The following is a 17,944-nucleotide window of genomic DNA, read 5'->3' on the forward strand; positions in this document are numbered from 1 at the left end:
TTCCCTGTGCTTCTTGGATGATGGATGACAAGTTATAAGATGAAATAAGTCAGGCAGACCATGTCTAAAAGATGGCCCCTGCCAAGTGCCAAGTGTGTGTGTGTGTGTGTGTGTGTGTGTGTGAGAGAGAGAGAGAGAGAGAGAGAGAGAGAGAGAGAGAGAGAGAGAACCTAGATGACCACTAGTTAGTGCCACAAGGCCAGGACAGGGCACAAGCCCAAGACAACTGCCCTGGAGGGCAGATCACACCTGAGTCAACCCCTACCCCCTACTCCAGCCACACAACACAAGTGGGACATAGCATTCTTTAATCCATCCTGAGATGACCACAGACACCCACTCAAATGATGTCAGACCTCGGACTTCAATAAGATGAACAAGTAAGTGGTGGTTAAATTGAAGAGAAAGAGAAGCAGAAGGAAGTATGCACAATGAAGAGAGGAAGAACTGGGGACTCGGAGGTAGTGAGAAACAGTCTGATGCGATACCTGATGATGTCTCCTATGGACATGGTGAGGTCCTGGCCTTTGCTGCTATGATGGGCCATCGCTGGGGTCCTTGGCCTTGCAGCCGCCGCCATCTGTTACTACCCAAGAGGGGGCAGATGTCCCTGGTCTGGACTGTTGCCTGGGACGATGTTGATGTCTGAAGACTGAGCAGACTGGGCCCCATCCCTCATCTTGGCATCATGGGAGAGATGACCCCAAAGGTGTGAGAGCTCGAGAGCTGTCTCTGCCCCTCAGTGGCTGTAGCACTCAGGAGAGCAGGTCCTGAACTTGCCTGATCAGCACAGTAGAGCTGAGCCGGGTAGTGTGGATGCAGGTGAGCTGGCTCCTATGGAGTGAGCATGAGATATCTGGCCCCTCAATTTGTCTATTGTGTGGTAGCAGGGATGAGGGGGGATACCTCCTGGCCCACCCTTGTCTCTCACCACCTATGGAAGGCTGGAGAATTGGCCTTGTCCCTAAGAGGCTGCAATACTCAGGAGAGCACAACCTTCCTCCATCTTACCTAGATGGCATAGTAGAGCTAGACCTGTTTATTTTGGGGGATGGGGGGTTGTCGATGAACAGGACAGCTGGCTCTGCCCCTTGAGAGCCGTGACATTAATGAGCTATCCAGACCCATGATAGAGAGCTTGCCTTCATAGTGTGGGCACCAGAGAGCTGATATCTCCCAGGTCCAGATCCAAAGCTTTGGGTTGGCCTATCCAAGTATCTCTGCCATCTATGAACTGCTGGGGCGTGGGAAGGGGGTGGTCCTGCACATTCAAAGCTGCAGCATCTCCATGACACAGGGCAACAGCAGGATACCCTAGAGGAGTCCCTATGAGGATCCAGCGTTGACAGTGTAGCAGAAATCAGAGGCCTTGAACTAGATCAATGACTCTTGCAATGAACATTTGCACGGAAACAAGTGTGGACAAAAGGGTATACTGCTGGACACACTGTCACACACTACAGTTTCCACAATGAAAGTTTTTTCTTTTGGGGTGAGTTGGTAGGGTGGAAGTGGGTACAGGGGATGGCGAGATAAGTGGGCTTGGGTACATGATATGAAATTCACAAAGAACCAATAAAGGATTTTTCAAAAAAGATGAAATAAACCTTTTCCTTCCCCTAAAATGTAGTGGAAATTTCCATCTTTCCCTTATGGTTTAATTCTATATTTTGTTGATCATTATTTAAAATTCAAATGAAGCAAACATTTATGGATTAAGAAACACTTGAGGGAACAGATTGTATTTTATTGAACACTTTCTCTATGATTATATTAAAACACCCATTTTCCAGGTTTAGCACTTCCCCTGATCAATGTACTTCAATAAATGTAATATTAAAAAGAACATGTTTCTCAATTCCCAGTATCTGAATCTAAGTGTATAATAGATGTACTTGTCTAAAAAGATTGAAGATGCTTATTCTGAGATCAAAGAGATCCTCTACTGACAGCCATAATTGTTATAGCTTGAAATATCGTGTCTTCAGCTGAAAGACAAGAGGTTCAATTATAGAGAAAAAAATCAAAAATGTGACTCCTTCCTATGGTGACAATAAGGTTTGACAAGTAGTACTTGCCCTTAGGCAGTTCCTGATCCTGCTACTTTTCTCTTTAACAATGTTTCAAAGAACTTGCTGTACAGAAAAACCACTGCAGCAGATATCTGACCTTTATGTTTGCCCTAAATGTCCATTACAGCAAAAGCTTCTGACTTGTTATAAAAAATAAAATAAAACTGCCTCAAAGTGTTTGTGTTGGCCTTGCTGGGAGGCAGTTTTCATTAAGTAATGTTAGATCTTCCTGAAGACCGTGTGTGTGAGAGAGAGTAACCCAATGTCTTCAGCTTTCCTGTGATAAAAATGTTGGGAGTCATTCTCATTGCTCTGGTGAACCAAGAGGAAGAATTTCAAAAGTAGTATTGCTTTTGGGCTGGGTTGGCGGCTGCTTTTTTTTTTTAGGACAAAGGGCACAGAATATATGAAGTTTGGTGCAAGCTTCTAATCTGTTAAGAGTGCCAGTGTGGGTCTATTTCTGAAAGGCTTTCCTTTGATGGGGTATCTTTTTAATTGACATAATGATGTGGCTGTGCTCTCCCCCACTTAAAAATGTCAAAAAGCAAAATAGAAAACTAAACTTCTAACTCTTAAACGGGTGAACATATTAGGATTTTGTCTCTCAGGATAGTTCTCTGCAAACATACATTCAATGCAGACCCTAATTTTTCTGCCTAAGCAAATGGGGTTATTTGACTTTGTATAGTGTTCAAAGGTTTGCTGGTAGGTGTGTGTGTGTGTGTGTGTGTGTGTGTGTGTGTGTGTGTGTGTGTGTGTGTGTGCGCGCGCACAACATCAACGTTTAGTTTTTTGGGTTATTTTTTGTTTTGTTTTTTATCAAACTGGAACTAAATGTAACTGAGGGGTTATTCCCAGGGTCCCGCAGTTGATGACCTTTCTCTGAAACCTTGCCAACACCGTGTTTTACTCTTAGCAATGAAGGAAAAGGGCACATGAAAGGCCCGTAACTCAGCAACAGGATTAAACAGCATGCGAGCAGATTGGGAGGAGAGTGATGTCCACTTTCCAAGGCAGTCATTATCTAAGGCCATCTGTGTGATAAAAATAATAGTGGCTCTGATGGAGAAGGACCAGACAGACCTTAATAGTCCTACAGGCACAGGAAAGTGGTTGTATGTAATTGATGTGCTTTTCACTTGAACATTTGAGATGGCTGACTCTCTGGTTATTCTACCTCTGTAAAACAAAGACTTGGAAGTCTACCTTCCACTCTTGTCCGCTGCTGGCGGGAAAACAGACAGCGTCCTTGTCTTTGTATTATCAGAGCCCCTGCCATAGCTCCACCCAGCAAACAACAAGGGCAAAGGGGAACTCATCCCATTCCCAACCACATAACCTCCCCCGCCAACACTCTCCGCTCAGGCTTAGACTCCAGCTCTATGTCCCCTTGTGTAATGGGGAGTCTGTCTCTGTGTGCTTTGCTGAATATGTGGACTTTTGCTTTTGAAAAGATCTGGCTGAGTGCAGAGACCTAGCTTTTCCTGCCTTTTCACTCTTGAAATCAGTGTTGGGGGGCGGGGACAGCATTCCTGCAGTGCTGGACTACATCATCCTGAGGCCGTCATCTCAGGATCTTTAACTGTGGTGTTGTGGAATGCTGTCTTTTGAGCATAACATGGCCGCCAGTCTCATGTTAAAGCAGACATGATTACCTACAAGAGGCCTGTACAAGACCAGGCCTGTTAACATTCTCACAGAACAAAGGAGTTGGAGGTTTTGTTCTCTCTCACTCTAGAATTCTAGCTACTCATTACTTCTAGGTATTTGACCCCCAACCCCCAGCTTGCCTGTAATCCTGCCTAACTGTACAGCACTTGGGGAGGTGCAGGAGTTTATAGGAGTCAAAGGTTAACTGGTAGCCATTTACTCAGTTGTCAGAAGTGTATCATCTACATAAGGCAGTGAGTTGGGGGATGAGAGGTGGGACTTTGTGATCCAGCTGATTGTGGTGACCCACACTATCATAAATAAACTCTCTCACCCGTTATTCTATAAATACGCCCGAAAAGCTCATCGATTCACTAATGTATTAGTTATTTTTTATTGCTGTAATAAAATACTTTGATCAAGGCAGCTTACAGAAGGAAGACGATTAGGGCTCATGGTTCCATACGTTTTAGAACATGATGGCCGAGTAGAGGTAGTAGGCAGCAGCTGAGTGAGGCGGCATCTGAGAGCTCACATCCCCAACTACAAGCATGAAGTAGACAGAACAGTGGGAAAGGGCAAGTTTTTGAAACCACAAAGCATGATTGTAAGGGACAATATCAGCCTAGGACCCTCAAGACCAAGTTTTTTACACTAAGAAAATTTATTTACTGCAGGGACCAGGAAGCAGAGAATAAGAGTCAAAGACAGGAAATGGGGCAAGGAAAAAGGGGAGGGAATAGGGGAAAGTGGGGAAGGATGTCTGTCCTCCAGGACAAGATATCTGCCTCTGGACAGAGAGGAGACAGATGTGGCACATAGGAAAATGGCAATTTATAAAGAAACGAGGGGAAGCCCAGCGTTAAGAAGAGAGACGTGTTTAATTTCAATTGGCCACATTAATTAGGAAAACCAAAGGGAGTTTTTGGTTGCTAGATTTCAATACTCTGATAGCTGGACCTTGGTAGTCAGTGTTAGGAGGAGGAAGTGGCCCTATAGGGGAATAGACCCTGGGGACTAGCTTTAAGGATGTAATATAATGGTGTTTAGCAAGGCAGAGGGAGGGAATGGGAGAGAAGGGCAAGCCTGCCAGCGCAATGTTCACCTTGCTTCAGCTGGCCTGAATCCCTTCACTTACCGCAGTAACTTCATCCAGCTCCACAAAGAGCTCCATCGAACATCCAAGTTTACGCAGTTTACACAGGCCTCGATCATCCGAAGGGACAGGCTTTTCTCTCCCTTGGTGATGAAGATATAAGCCATGTTAGACCAGATTCAAAGCAGATAAAGGCACGTTTATTAGGCACTACTCCTAGGCAGGTTCACCAGTCTCAAAGAATGGGGCTGAAGAAGTCACATATTCAGGTAGGGACAGAGAAGTTTTATAGACTGTAGGCAGACAGCGATGACGTATCAGTCATCAGCTGGGTTTGTGCCCAAGTATGGTCAAGAGCTGAGCGCTTAGGCCGGGATTTGAGTGGCTGCCAGCAACAGGGGAGGAGATTGCGGCTTCCAAGGATGGAGAACCCAGCTCTTGGAGTTTTTGTTACTTTGTTACTTCATTACTTTGTTTTCCAGTGTAGGTGGGGTTGGGGGAAGGAAGGTTTCCCAGCTTGTGCAGGGGTGAGTAGAGGTTCCAGGCTAACACATACCACCACAACCAAGCTGGATATAGATGAAATTGTTCCTTTAGTCAGTTCTTGATGATCAATTTGTAGTTGAATAAGTATTTGTTCACTGAGGCAAAGCTCAGGTAGTGGCCTGAGAATAGGGGCAAGAGACTGAAGCATCCAGATTGTCATATGAAAGAAAAGAGGGGTCAAAGCCTTAGAACATCCTGACCCTGAAGGCTCAAGCCTTACAGTGTTCGCCTTTTCTTTTCTTTTCTTTTCTTTTCTTTTCTTTTCTTTTCTTTTCTTTTCTTTCTTTCTTCTATCTCTAACCTTGTGTCCCTGATGTGGTCCTTTCTACTAGGATATAGCTGGGGTCCCTCTTTCTTCTTCCTCTTTTTCTGGATAACTAAATAACAAAAACAAAAACCACAACCAAAACAACTACCACCACAACAAGCCTAAGCAGGCTTTGGCTACTGTTCTGGGATTTCTCATGGTTTCTGTGGCCTCCGTGTCTAGTTTAACAGGCATGACTTTCTTCTGTTGTCATCTGACAGCTACGGAGATTTTCAGTTTGTTTTCCCTGTTGCTATTCTTTCCAATTCTAATAAAATTGTTCACAAGCGTTCTTCTGAATCTGTTTTTAAGTGCTCTTATTAATAAGACTAAGAACCTGAAAGGGAATCTTGAAGTCCCTAGGAACAACACAGCAGGTACTAACAAAGTAATGAAAGGTGAGTTAAATTAATTTGAATTCAGCCTGAGGTTGCTTCTGTATTTGGAGTTGCTGTGTAACAAACTGCAACTGAACTTTGTAGCTCCCTAACTGACAGCCTGGCTTAGGAATACACTTAAGCACCTTTTGTTTGGATGTTGGTTTGTTTGTATTTGTTTTTCAAAACAGTTTTCTCTGCAGCCTTGGTTGTCCTGGAACTCATCTTGTAGACGAGGCTAGCCTTGAACTCAAAGATCCACCTACCTCTGCCTCCCAAGTGTTGGGATTTAAAAATATGTATAATGGTAATTTTAATATAAATGGATTCAGTAAACTAATGCAACAGCTGTTTTTCTTTATCCTAGCTAGTTCCCCAATAACAACACGAAGAGACTAAGATTTATTTAATCAAGCTTCAGGGCACAATATCTAGGCGGTCATTGATCTATTTTAATCCTCTAAGCTAATGTGTCTGCCTTCCAGCCAAAATCCCCAAGATAATTTAGTATTGGTGTGGCTCTCTGGGCTTCAGATGTATTTTTCCATGATGTCTACTCTCACCTTCCTCATAGCTGACTCTGCCTTACTCTTTACTCTTCCACCCTTCTACCTCTCTCTGGCTAATGTCCCACCCTATTCTCTCTTCTGCCCAGCCCTTGGCTGGTCAGCTTTTACTGACAAAGCAGAGAATAAATGGTAAGCATTGTTTATGCAAACTTGAAGCAGGAGATTCTTGACATAAGCGATGCCAATGCCATGCCCAGATTGAAACAAGATATGAGGGCAGAGAAATCAGCATTTGAGTAACACAAGGATAATCTTTGCACAGTGCACAAAAACCTTATGCCTACAGGTGTGCACCACCATGCTATGATAGCAAATAGTGCTGAACCTCAGGTAGCCATGGGATGACAACTGATCAGACCACATTCAGAAGAGGCAGAACTCCAACCTACAGACTATATGCCTCACCGGCTTTCTGTCCACCAACACAGCCTGCTCACAGTATGCCTCTTCTGAATTAAGGGCTGCATGTTTTGCAAACTGCTCTTTGCTCAAACTGTTAGGTGAAGGTAAGAAAAGAAGAGAAAGCAAACCCGTAAATGATTTTAGATCTAAACTCTAGAGTCAATCAGTACTTAGTATAATAGAAGAGCCAAATATGACTCATATTTTTAAAAGACAGATAGTTAACTATAAATTGAAGTAAAATAAAGCTTTGTAAGTTTCCATTTAAGAGTGAAACTTATACATTTTGAACAACTTGAATTTGAGGTCCTGTTAGGACTTCCAGGATAAAGAAAAGGTAATTTATATTTATTGTCTAACAATTTCCTCTGAGTTGAAATATTTCATGGTGAAGAGAAGCTCATTAAGACAGAGGAAATAAACAATTAACCAGCTTCAGGAGGTTCCTGAAACTGACCAAATGTGCAGGGCTATCACTTCCTTGTATAGTAGTAAGAGCTACTGAAGAGACCAAGACCGGCCTAGCTACCTGGAAGAAATTCTTCAACATGTAGAGCTACCTGCAAGTTGTGCAGAGAGTTCCAGCCTTCCAGCTTTCAGGAGCCTTCACCCATGCTGGGGTCAGCTTCAGCTGGTTCTTAGTAGCTCTTACAGTGACTTTTCATCTGTACCTCTGTAAGTAGCTCCAACAAAATCTATTAAATCGCCACGTTGGGTTTGTGTGGTATCCTTATTTTGGTCTTTCATCATTTCACATCTGGGGTAAGTATACATTTATTCATGCCTCCTCCGGAATATTGTCACACACCTCTAGCCCATGGAGCAATGAAGGATGTTATGAATTTTACCATTTCTGTAACAAAATATGTTCTATAAACATCTTAAAATTTTCATAGATACAGTGATTTTAATTCATCATTGTAGAGATAACATGTAGAGTAACTAAGCTATACTACCTTACCTGACACACTGGAAGCAGAAGGGAGATGTAATGTAAACAGGACAGGGAAAGATACGGCCACCAAGGACATACTCCTAGTGACCTATTATATCCAACCAGGTCCTCACCTTTCATATTTCTTCCATCTCCCCAAAGCCTATTGGGATTTTGAATCTATCATAGGTCATAACCTTTAATACTTCACAAATACACCCAGTGATGAGCTACTATTCTTTAGCCATTTTTCAATCCAACCAAGAGTAACCACCCCAGAAGGCAATGTTATTTCGATGCTAAGTGGTTGCAAGGCACCATTAGATAGAGAAGTTAGGATGGCATTATGGTTTGGCTCACATAGTGGTGCTATGGCAAGCAGTATGGCAAGGAACCAGAAGCAGGAACAAAAAACACTGAAGAAAGAAAGTAGCTAACCAATACAGTAAATTCTCAGAGGACAGAGGAAGCATTCAAGGGAAGAGGGTAGGGGAGGTTGGTTAATATTAAAAAAGAAGCTGCATTTCAAGAATTTGTTGTGGAAAGACAATTTTACTAATCTATCTATTATATATATATATATATATATATATATTTCCTTTTGTTAGCCAGTTGAAAATACATGACAAACTCACTAATTAAGCAAACAGGAGATTTATCTCTGGATGACAGAATTTATTGGCAGGTACATGACTGAGCTAGCTTTAATCTTTAATTACAAGGAAAGTGGGAAGAAAATGAAAGGTACTGTTTTAGTTAGGGTTAGTGATGATGACAATGATGACGATGACGACGACGATGACGATGACAACGATGATGACATGATGAAACATTAAGATGAAAAGCACCTTGAGGAGGAAAGATTTTATTTGGCCTACATATCTTAAGACACACAGAGAGAGGTCAGGGCAGTGGTTTAAACTGGGTAGGAATCTGTAGGCAGGAACTGATGCTGAGGCTACGGAGAAGTGAGTAGTGTTTACTGGCTTGCTCATCATGGCTTTCTCAGCATGATTTCTTATGGAAACCAAGACCACCAGCCCAGGGTGGCACCACCCAAAATAATCTGGGCCAGTCATTACCCATCACTAATTAAGAAAATGCCCTACAGGTCTGCCTACAGGAGAGGCCTTTTCTCAATTGAAGCTCCCTCCTCCCACATGACTTTAGCTTGTGTTGACACTGTCCAAAAGAGAGAGGGCGAAGAACAAAGGAAGTATCTCCCAATAAGCCACATGGGCTACTAAGTAAACTTTATAGAGAGCTCTTGTTACAATGGAAACCTCTGGAATAAATGTAGGGACCAGGTCTAGAGTGTAGTCTCTCATGAGCTCAAACAGAATCAAAAGGTATTCCATGGCCTATGTCATGTCTCCAAGTGAAGTGAAAATATTTACTCTAACCTCTAAGGTCCAAACACACAGATATATAGAAAATAATTTTAAAAAGTGAGTTAAATCATGTGGATACATAGCAAATAATACATCCAACTGCTTGTCTGGCTGAATTTCATGGAATGCCAGTAGGTTTTGTTGAATGGAAAGGACAACTAAGAACCATTTATTTGCCTTTTAATTTAGTGGAAGCACAAGAGACAATGCACAGGTTTTGATAATTGCTTAATATTTATTTTCCAAGTCAAATGTTTAATTTAAGTGCTGGCCAGTTCTGTTCTGTGTTTCACCGGGGTAGAATACCTATTTTTAGAGACACAAATTAAGATTTGCTCCTGACCTACATAGGTTTGATTTTTTTTCCCTGCCACTTATCTGGATACATGAAGTTGATTTAAGAGATGAAGCCAGTACTTACTCATTAAATAGCCTAAAAACTAATTGATCTTTTGGTAGAAGATCTGATGAACAAAGTACTTTTATTGGAGATACAGTCTGAAGAAGACAGATTAAAGATAAGTGGGTCACAAAGTTCATAGCTTGGTTTCTTGTCACAGAATATATATTTGAAGAGGAAGAATTTCTGATTTTTTTAAAAAATCTATTCTTTTGTAACTTTCTAACTTATTTTCCTATCTTTGAAGGGAATATAAACTGCCTTATTTGAATTATTACAGTGTGTTCACCTGAGATTTTTATAGAAATATTTTATAGTTACAAAATAACTACTACCATTGTAAATGTCTTTACAATGTGTCAAAACTAAAGGATAATTTTTTGCCCAGTCAATACCTTACCGTGGGTCACCTGGGAGAAGGTGCAATTTTGTGTCTGGGGAAACAATATTTTCTAGTCACAAGCTTGGTCATAATATTCCTCTGGGGGACATCAGAGTATTCTAACTAAAAGCTTCCCTGATGTGGGCTTAGTTGGCTCAGAAGATATGTATACACCAAGTCTGAGAAAAGAAGCAGAAGGAAAAAAATGAACCAACCTCACAGGAAAGAGGAAACCCTGGAGCAGCATGGAGTCTGATTGAAGAGCTGAAAATGACTCTGCTTTTATTGGTCCCTACAGGGCATGATCATGTGATGGGAAATCCTGCCTGAGGTCCAAGAAGGAAAAGAACTAAGGGATAATTGACTTGCCCTTGACAATAGCTTTAGAAAACCTGAATAGATCTTCCACATATAGCCATTTAAAAACACTGGTCTCTTTTTGATGATGAAGGGCCAAATGTTAATTGTTCCCTAACTAGTCATTTCATATATTGGTTCTTAATAAAACAAAAGACCTATCACACAATCAAATTCATATGAAGGGCTCCTACCGGGTAGTGAAGTCATTCTCCCTTTGAGCTCTAAATGAAGAATAATCTGTCTCCTAGACCCTTCTCAGTGAGAACTGTGTTTTCTGTCAATGGAGCTTATTTACAAAAACATCTTCATAGTGAACTGCTATTTCTCTGGCCAGGAATCCTTATCCCTTCACTTCTAGGCCTGTGATGGTTTCAGAACATAATGCCCCAAATATCTTAAGCTGAAGGACTTTGAGACAATTTCAAAAGCAAGAAATTCTCCTCTTTCTGTTGAAGCTGATCACAAAGTCTTCCTAAGCAAGTTTGTGGTCACCACTCCCAAGAGAAAAGAACATCTTTACCCCAAGTTGAGTCAACATGATCAATTGATCAGGCCTCATCAGGTTTCCCCTCATTTATAACCATTGAACCACCCTCCTTCTTTGTATCTTATGCTTCAAGAATTGTCTACTCCTTATCAAATCTTGCATAAAAATACCCCGCTTTGTTTGTATCTCAGAATTTTTATTTTCCTATGCAAGTTTTTGTACCATGCAAAGCATATATTAATTATTTTGTGGGGTCTTTCCCTTGCATGGCACTAAAGCAGTGTCTGAGAGCTACCATCTTGATCCTTGGGTAGAAGGTAGAAAGAAACACTGGGAATGGAGTGGGCTTTTGAAATCTCAGTGCCCACACCTAGTGACACACCTCCTCTAGTAAAGGCCACAACTCCTCATCCTTCCCATACAGTTCCACCATGAGAAGCAAGTATTCAAATATATGAGGCTGTGGTGGCTATTCTTACTCAAATCACTGCATTACAGTCCTTGGTTCCCATAGGCTTGTGGACATATCATAATGCAAATTTTGCAGCCAGGAAGAATAAGTAAAAGCAGCCCAACTTCCAGAGAGAACTGCTGAGGAGATTTGGCCTATCTCTTCCTTTTCATGCAGACCTTATAGATAAAGTCATTTGAGGGAGCATTACAGCCTATGTGTATTTCCTGGTTTCCTGACAGACATCAAAAACTTTGAGCAACACTCTAAGCTGACATTTTCCAGCCTGTCTTTACCCTTAAGAATATGGCAGTTTTCTAACTCTTCCCTGCCCATCCATTCAACGTAGCTCTCCATATCCCAAGTGCATGCCAATTTCAGGTTGATTTTAATTTGTGTGGGGTGTGTGTGTGTGTGTGTGTGTGTGTGTGTGTGTGTGTGTTTCTTATCTCAAAGAACGCATTGCATTGAGCACCATGGAGAGTTTTAAAATGAGAAAACAGATTCTATTCTCAGGCATTGATTAGGAGAGAGAACACAGACACTAAATACAAACCAAAGGTGCTAAAACCAGAGATCTCACACTGAGGCAGCTGAGGAAGGGCAGTGGTGAGTATGGAGGGTGAGGGCTGCTGTGAAGCTGAGGGGTAGGGCAGAAAGTGGCAGGGGTTTAAACAGCAGGAGAAAGGATAGCATGGGTGAAGACGCTTCCCACCCCATGCCCACCTCAGTTATTCCAGGGACTAAGGAAAGGTAGTCTAGCAATTGGAATCTTCCATTTTAACAAGCTCAGGAGGAAATTCAGGCATTTTTGGAAGGACAAAATAAACTGAAGTTTTAGCCTTGGGTCTATAGCATAAGACTGTAGGTACGGCAAGAGAGTGCAGGGGTCTTTAGATGACATTGTTGAAGGTGAATGACATCCTAAGAAGTTAGTCCCTGATTACAGGTGCAATGGTGACAGTGAAGAGAAAACACATGCTCAGCTGCAAAGTCATCCTGAGCACCCCAAAGTTCCCTTAATCTTTTAGGGAGTTCACCTCAACTTAGGCAAACCCCAGAATACATGGGGTGTTTTTTATAGAAAATAATTTCAGGACTAGCCAGTATAAAACAGAGTTTTATTAAAAGTAGAAAAATAAATACTTAAAAATGGGATTAAACTACACAAGAACATAGATGTGGGCTTCTTAAGAAACAGTGGTAAAGATGTTTTTAACAGAGATAAACTCGGATCTTCCTGGTGGCTGCCGCCGCGGAGAGCTCATAAGCAACACCCCGCGAGCAAACTTGAGCCTCGGGACCACAGGTAAGACCAACTTTTCTGCTGCAAGCCACCTGCCTGGTGAACTCAGGACACACAAAGGCAAAATTCCTCTAGGACCGGACACTTCCGATATTTAGCAGGATTCCCAAACCGGCGGATCCCTGCCCGCAGCAGCTCTCTGCTCCCAAACCCCGTGGGAGAGAGACCTCACCACCTGGACAGGTGGGCATTCCTGAGGCTGCAGAGCAGAAGAGACCACCAACACTGCCCACCCCTGCCCACATCCCTGGCCCAAGAGGAAACTGTATACGGCCTCTGGGTTCCCGTAGAGGAGGGCCCAGGAGCAGCAGGTCTGCTGAGACACTGCCAGAACCTGAAGGGACGGACCGGGTAAACAGTTCTCTGCACCTAAATCCCATGGGAGGGAGAGCTAAACCTTCAGAGAGGCAGACACGCCTGGGAAACCAGAAGAGACTGCACTCTGCACACATCTCTGATGCCAGAGGAAAACACCAAACGCCATCTGGAACCCTGGTGCACGGAATCTCCCGGAAAGGGCGACACAGATCTTCCTGGTGGCTGCCGCCACAGAGAGCTCATAAGCAACACCCCACGAGCAAACTTGAGCCTCGGGACCACAGGTAAGACCAACTTTTCTGCTGCAAGTGACCTGCCTGATGAACTCAAGACACAGGCCCACAGGAACAGCTGAAGACCTGTAGAGAGGAAAAACTACACGCCCGAAAGCAGAACACTCTGTCCCCATAACTGGCTGAAAGAAAACAGGAAAACAGGTCTACAGCACTCCTGAAACACAGGCTTATAGGACAGTCTAGCCACTGTCAGAAATAGCAGAACAAAGTAACACTAGAGATAATCTGATGGGGAGAGGCAAGCGCAGGAACCCAAGCAACAGAAACCAAGACTACATGGCACCATCGGAGCCCAATTCTCCCATCAAAACAAACACGGAATATCCAAACACACCAGAAAAGCAAGATCTAGTTTCAAAATCATATTTGATCATGATGCTGGGGGACTTCAAGAAAGACGTGAAGAACTCCCTTAGAGAACAAGTAGAACCCTACAGAGAGGAATCGCAAAAATCCCTAAAAGAATTCCAGGAAAACATAAATAAACAAGTAGAAGCCAATAGAGAGGAGTCACAAAAATCCCTGAAAGAATTCCAGGAAAACACAATCAAACAGTTGAAGGAATTAAAAATGGAAATAGAAGCAATCAAGAAAGAACACATGGAAACAACCCTGGATATAGAAAACCAAAAGAAGAGACAAGGAGCTGTAGATACAATCTTCACCAACAGAATACAAGAGATGGAAGAGAGAATCTCAGGAGCAGAAGATTCCATAGAAATCATCGACTCAACTGTCAAAGATAATGTAAAGCAGAAAAAGCTACTGGTCCAAAATATACAGGAAATCCAGGACTCAATGAGAAGATCAAACCTAAGGATAATAGGTATAGAAGAGAGTGAAGACTCCCAGCTCAAAGGACCAGTAAATATCTTCAACAAAATCATAGAAGAAAACTTCACTAACCTAAAGAAAGAGATACCCATAAGCATACAAGAAGCCTACAGAACTCCAAATAGATTGGACCAGAAAAGAAACACCTCCCATCACATAATTGTCAAAACACCAAACGCACAAAATAAAGAAAGAATATTAAAAGCAGTAAGGGAAAAAGGTCAAGTAACATATAAAGGCAGACCTATCAGAATCACACCAGACTTCTTGCCAGAAACTATGAAGGCCAGAAGATCCTGGACTGCTGTCATACAGACCCTAAGAGAACACAAATGCCAGCCCAGGTTATTGTATCCAGCAAAACTCTCAATTAACATAGATGGAGAAACCAAGATATTCCATGACAAAACCAAATTTACACAATATTTTTCTACAAATCCAGCACTACAAAGGATAATAAATGGTAAAGCCCAACATAAGGAGGCAAGCTATACCCTAGAAGAAGCAAGAAACTAATCGTCTTGGCAACAAAACGAAGAGAAGAAAAGCACACAAACATAACCTCACATCCAAATATGAATATAACAGGAAGCAATAATCACTATTCCTTAATATCTCTCAACATCAATGGCCTCAACTCCCCAATAAAAAGACATAGATTAACAAACTGGATACGCAACGAGGACCCTGCATTCTGCTGCCTACAGGAAACACCTCAGAGACAAAGACAGACACTACCTCAGAGTGAAAGGCTGGAAAACAAAATTCCAAGAAAATGGTCGGAAGAAGCAAGCTGGAGTAGCCATTCTAATATCAAATAAAATCAATTTTCAACTAAAAGTCATCAAAAAAGATAAGGAAGGACACTTCATATTCATCAAAGAAAAAATCCACCAAGATGAACTCTCAATCCTAAATATCCATGCCCCAAATACAAGGGCACCTACATACGTAAAAGAAACCTTACTAAAGCTCAAAACACACATTACACCTCACACAATAATAGTAGGAGATTTCAACACCCCACTCTCATCAATGGACAGATCATGGAAACAGAAATTAAACAGAGACGTAGACAGACTAAGAGAAGTCATGAGCCAAATGGACTTAACGGATATTTATAGAACATTCTATCCTAAAGCAAAAGGATATACCTTCTTCTCAGCTCCTCATGGTACTTTCTCCAAAATTGACCATATAATTGGTCAAAAAACGGGCCTCAACAGGTACAGAAAGATAGAAATAATCCCATGCGTGCTATCAGACCACCACGGCCTAAAGCTGGTCTTCAATAACAATAAGGGTAGAATGCCCACATATATGTGGAAATTGAGCAATGCTCTACTCAATGATAACCTGGTCAAGGAAGAAATAAAGAAAGAAATTAAAGACTTTTTAGAATAATGAAAATGAAGGTACAACATACCCAAACTTATGGGACACAATGAAAGCTGTGCTAAGAGGAAAACTCATAGCGGTGAGTGCCTGCAGAAAGAAACAGGAAAGAGCATATATCACCAGCTTGACAGCACACCTAAAACTTCTAGAACAAAAAGAAGCAAATACGCCCAGGAGGAGTAGAAGGCAGGAAGTAGAAGGCTTCATCCCAGGCATGCAGGGATGGTTTAATATACGGAAAACCATCAACGTGATCTATTATATAAACAAACTGAAAGAACAAAACCACATGATCATTTCATTGGATGCTGAGAAAGCATTTGACAAAATTCAACACCCCTTCATGATAAAAGTCCTGGAAAGAATAGGAATTCAAGGCCCATACCTAAACATAGTAAAAGCCTTATACAGCAAACCAGTTGCTAATATTAAACTAAATGTAGAGAAACTTGAAGCAATCCCACTAAAATCAGGGACTAGACAAGGCTGCCCACTCTCTCCCTACTTATTCAATATAGTTCTTGAAGTTCTAGCCAGAGCAATCTGACAACAAAAGGAGGTCAAGGGGATACAGATCGGAAAAGAAGAAGTCAAAATATCACTATTTGCAGATGATATGATAGTATATTTAATGATCCCAAAAGTTCCACCAGAGAACTACTAAAGCTGATAAACAACTTCAGCAAAGTGGCTGGGTATAAAATTAACTCAAATAAATCAGTAGCCTTCCTCTTCACAAAAGAGAAACAAGCCGAGAAAGAAATTAGGGAAACGACACCCTTCATAATAGACCCAAATCATATAAAGTACCTCGGTGTGACTTTAACCAAGCAAGTAAAAGAACTGTACAATAAGAACTTCAAGACTCAGAAGAAAGAAATTGAAGAAGACCTCAGAAGATGGAAAGATCTCCCACGCTCATGGATTGGCAGGATTAATATAGTAAAAATGGCCATTTTACCAAAAGCAATCTACAGATTCAATGCAATCCCCATCAAAATACCAATCCAATTCTTCAAAGAGTTAGACAGAACAATTTGCAAATTCATCTGGAATAATAAAATACCCAGGATAGCTAAAACTATCCTCAACAATAAAAGGACTTCAGGGGGAATCACTATCCCTGAACTCAAGCAGTATTACAGAGCAATAGTGATAAAAACTGCATGGTATTGGTACAGAGACAGACAGATAGACCAGTGGAACGGAATTGAAGACCCAGAAATGAACCCACACACCTATGGGCACTTGATTTTTGACAAAGGAGCCAAAACCATCAAATGGAAAAAAGATAGCATTTTCAGCAAATGGTGCTGGTTCAACTGGAGGGCAACATGTAGAAGAATGCAGATCGATCCATCCTTATCACCCTGTACAAAGCTTAAGTCCAAGTGGATCAAGGACCTACACATCAAACCAGATACACTCAAACTAATAGAAGAAAAACTAGGGCAGCATCTGGAACACATGGGCACTGGAAAAAATTTCCTGAACAAAACACCAATGGCTTATGCTCTAAGATCAAGAATCGACAAATGGGATCTCATAAAACTGCAAAGCTTCTGTAAGGCAAAGGACACTGTGGTTAGGACAAAACGACAACCAACAGATTGGGAAAAGATCTTTACCAATCCTACAACAGATAGAGGCCTTATATCCAAAATATACAAAGAACTCAAGAAGTTAGACTGCAGGGAGACAAATAACCCTATTAAAAATGGGGTTCAGATCTAAACAAAGAATTCACAACTGAAGAATGCCAAATAGCTGAGAAACACCTAAAGAAATGTTCAACATCTTTAGTCATAAGGGCAATGCAAATCAAAACAACCCTGAGATTTCACCTCACACCAGTGAGAATGGCTAAGATCAAAAACTCAGGCGACAGCAGATGCTGGAGAGGATGAGGAGAAAGAGAAACACTCCTCCATTGTTGGTGGGGTTGCAGACTGGTACAACCATTCTGGAAATCAGTCTGGAGGTTCCTCAGAAAATTGGACATTGAACTGCCTGAGGATCCAGCTATACCTCTCTTGGGCATATACCCAAAAGATGCCCCAACATATAAAAAAGATACGTGCTCCACTATGTTCATCGCAGCCTTATTTATAATAGCCAGAAGCTGGAAAGAACCCAGATGCCCTTCAACAGAGGAATGGATACAGAAAATGTGGTACATCTACACAATGGAATATTACTCAGCTATCAAAAACAATGACTTTATGAAATTCGTAGGCAAATGGTTGGAACTGGAAAATATCATCCTGAGTGAGGTAACCCAATCACAGAAAAACACACATGGTATGCACTCATTGATAAGTGGCTATTAGCCCAAATGCTTGAATTACCCTAGATGCCTAGAACAAAT

Source organism: Rattus norvegicus, chromosome 1 (assembly GCF_021556685.1).
Source record: "Rattus norvegicus strain SHRSP/BbbUtx chromosome 1, alternate assembly SHRSP_T2T, whole genome shotgun sequence".
Taxonomy (NCBI): Eukaryota; Metazoa; Chordata; class Mammalia; order Rodentia; family Muridae; genus Rattus; species Rattus norvegicus.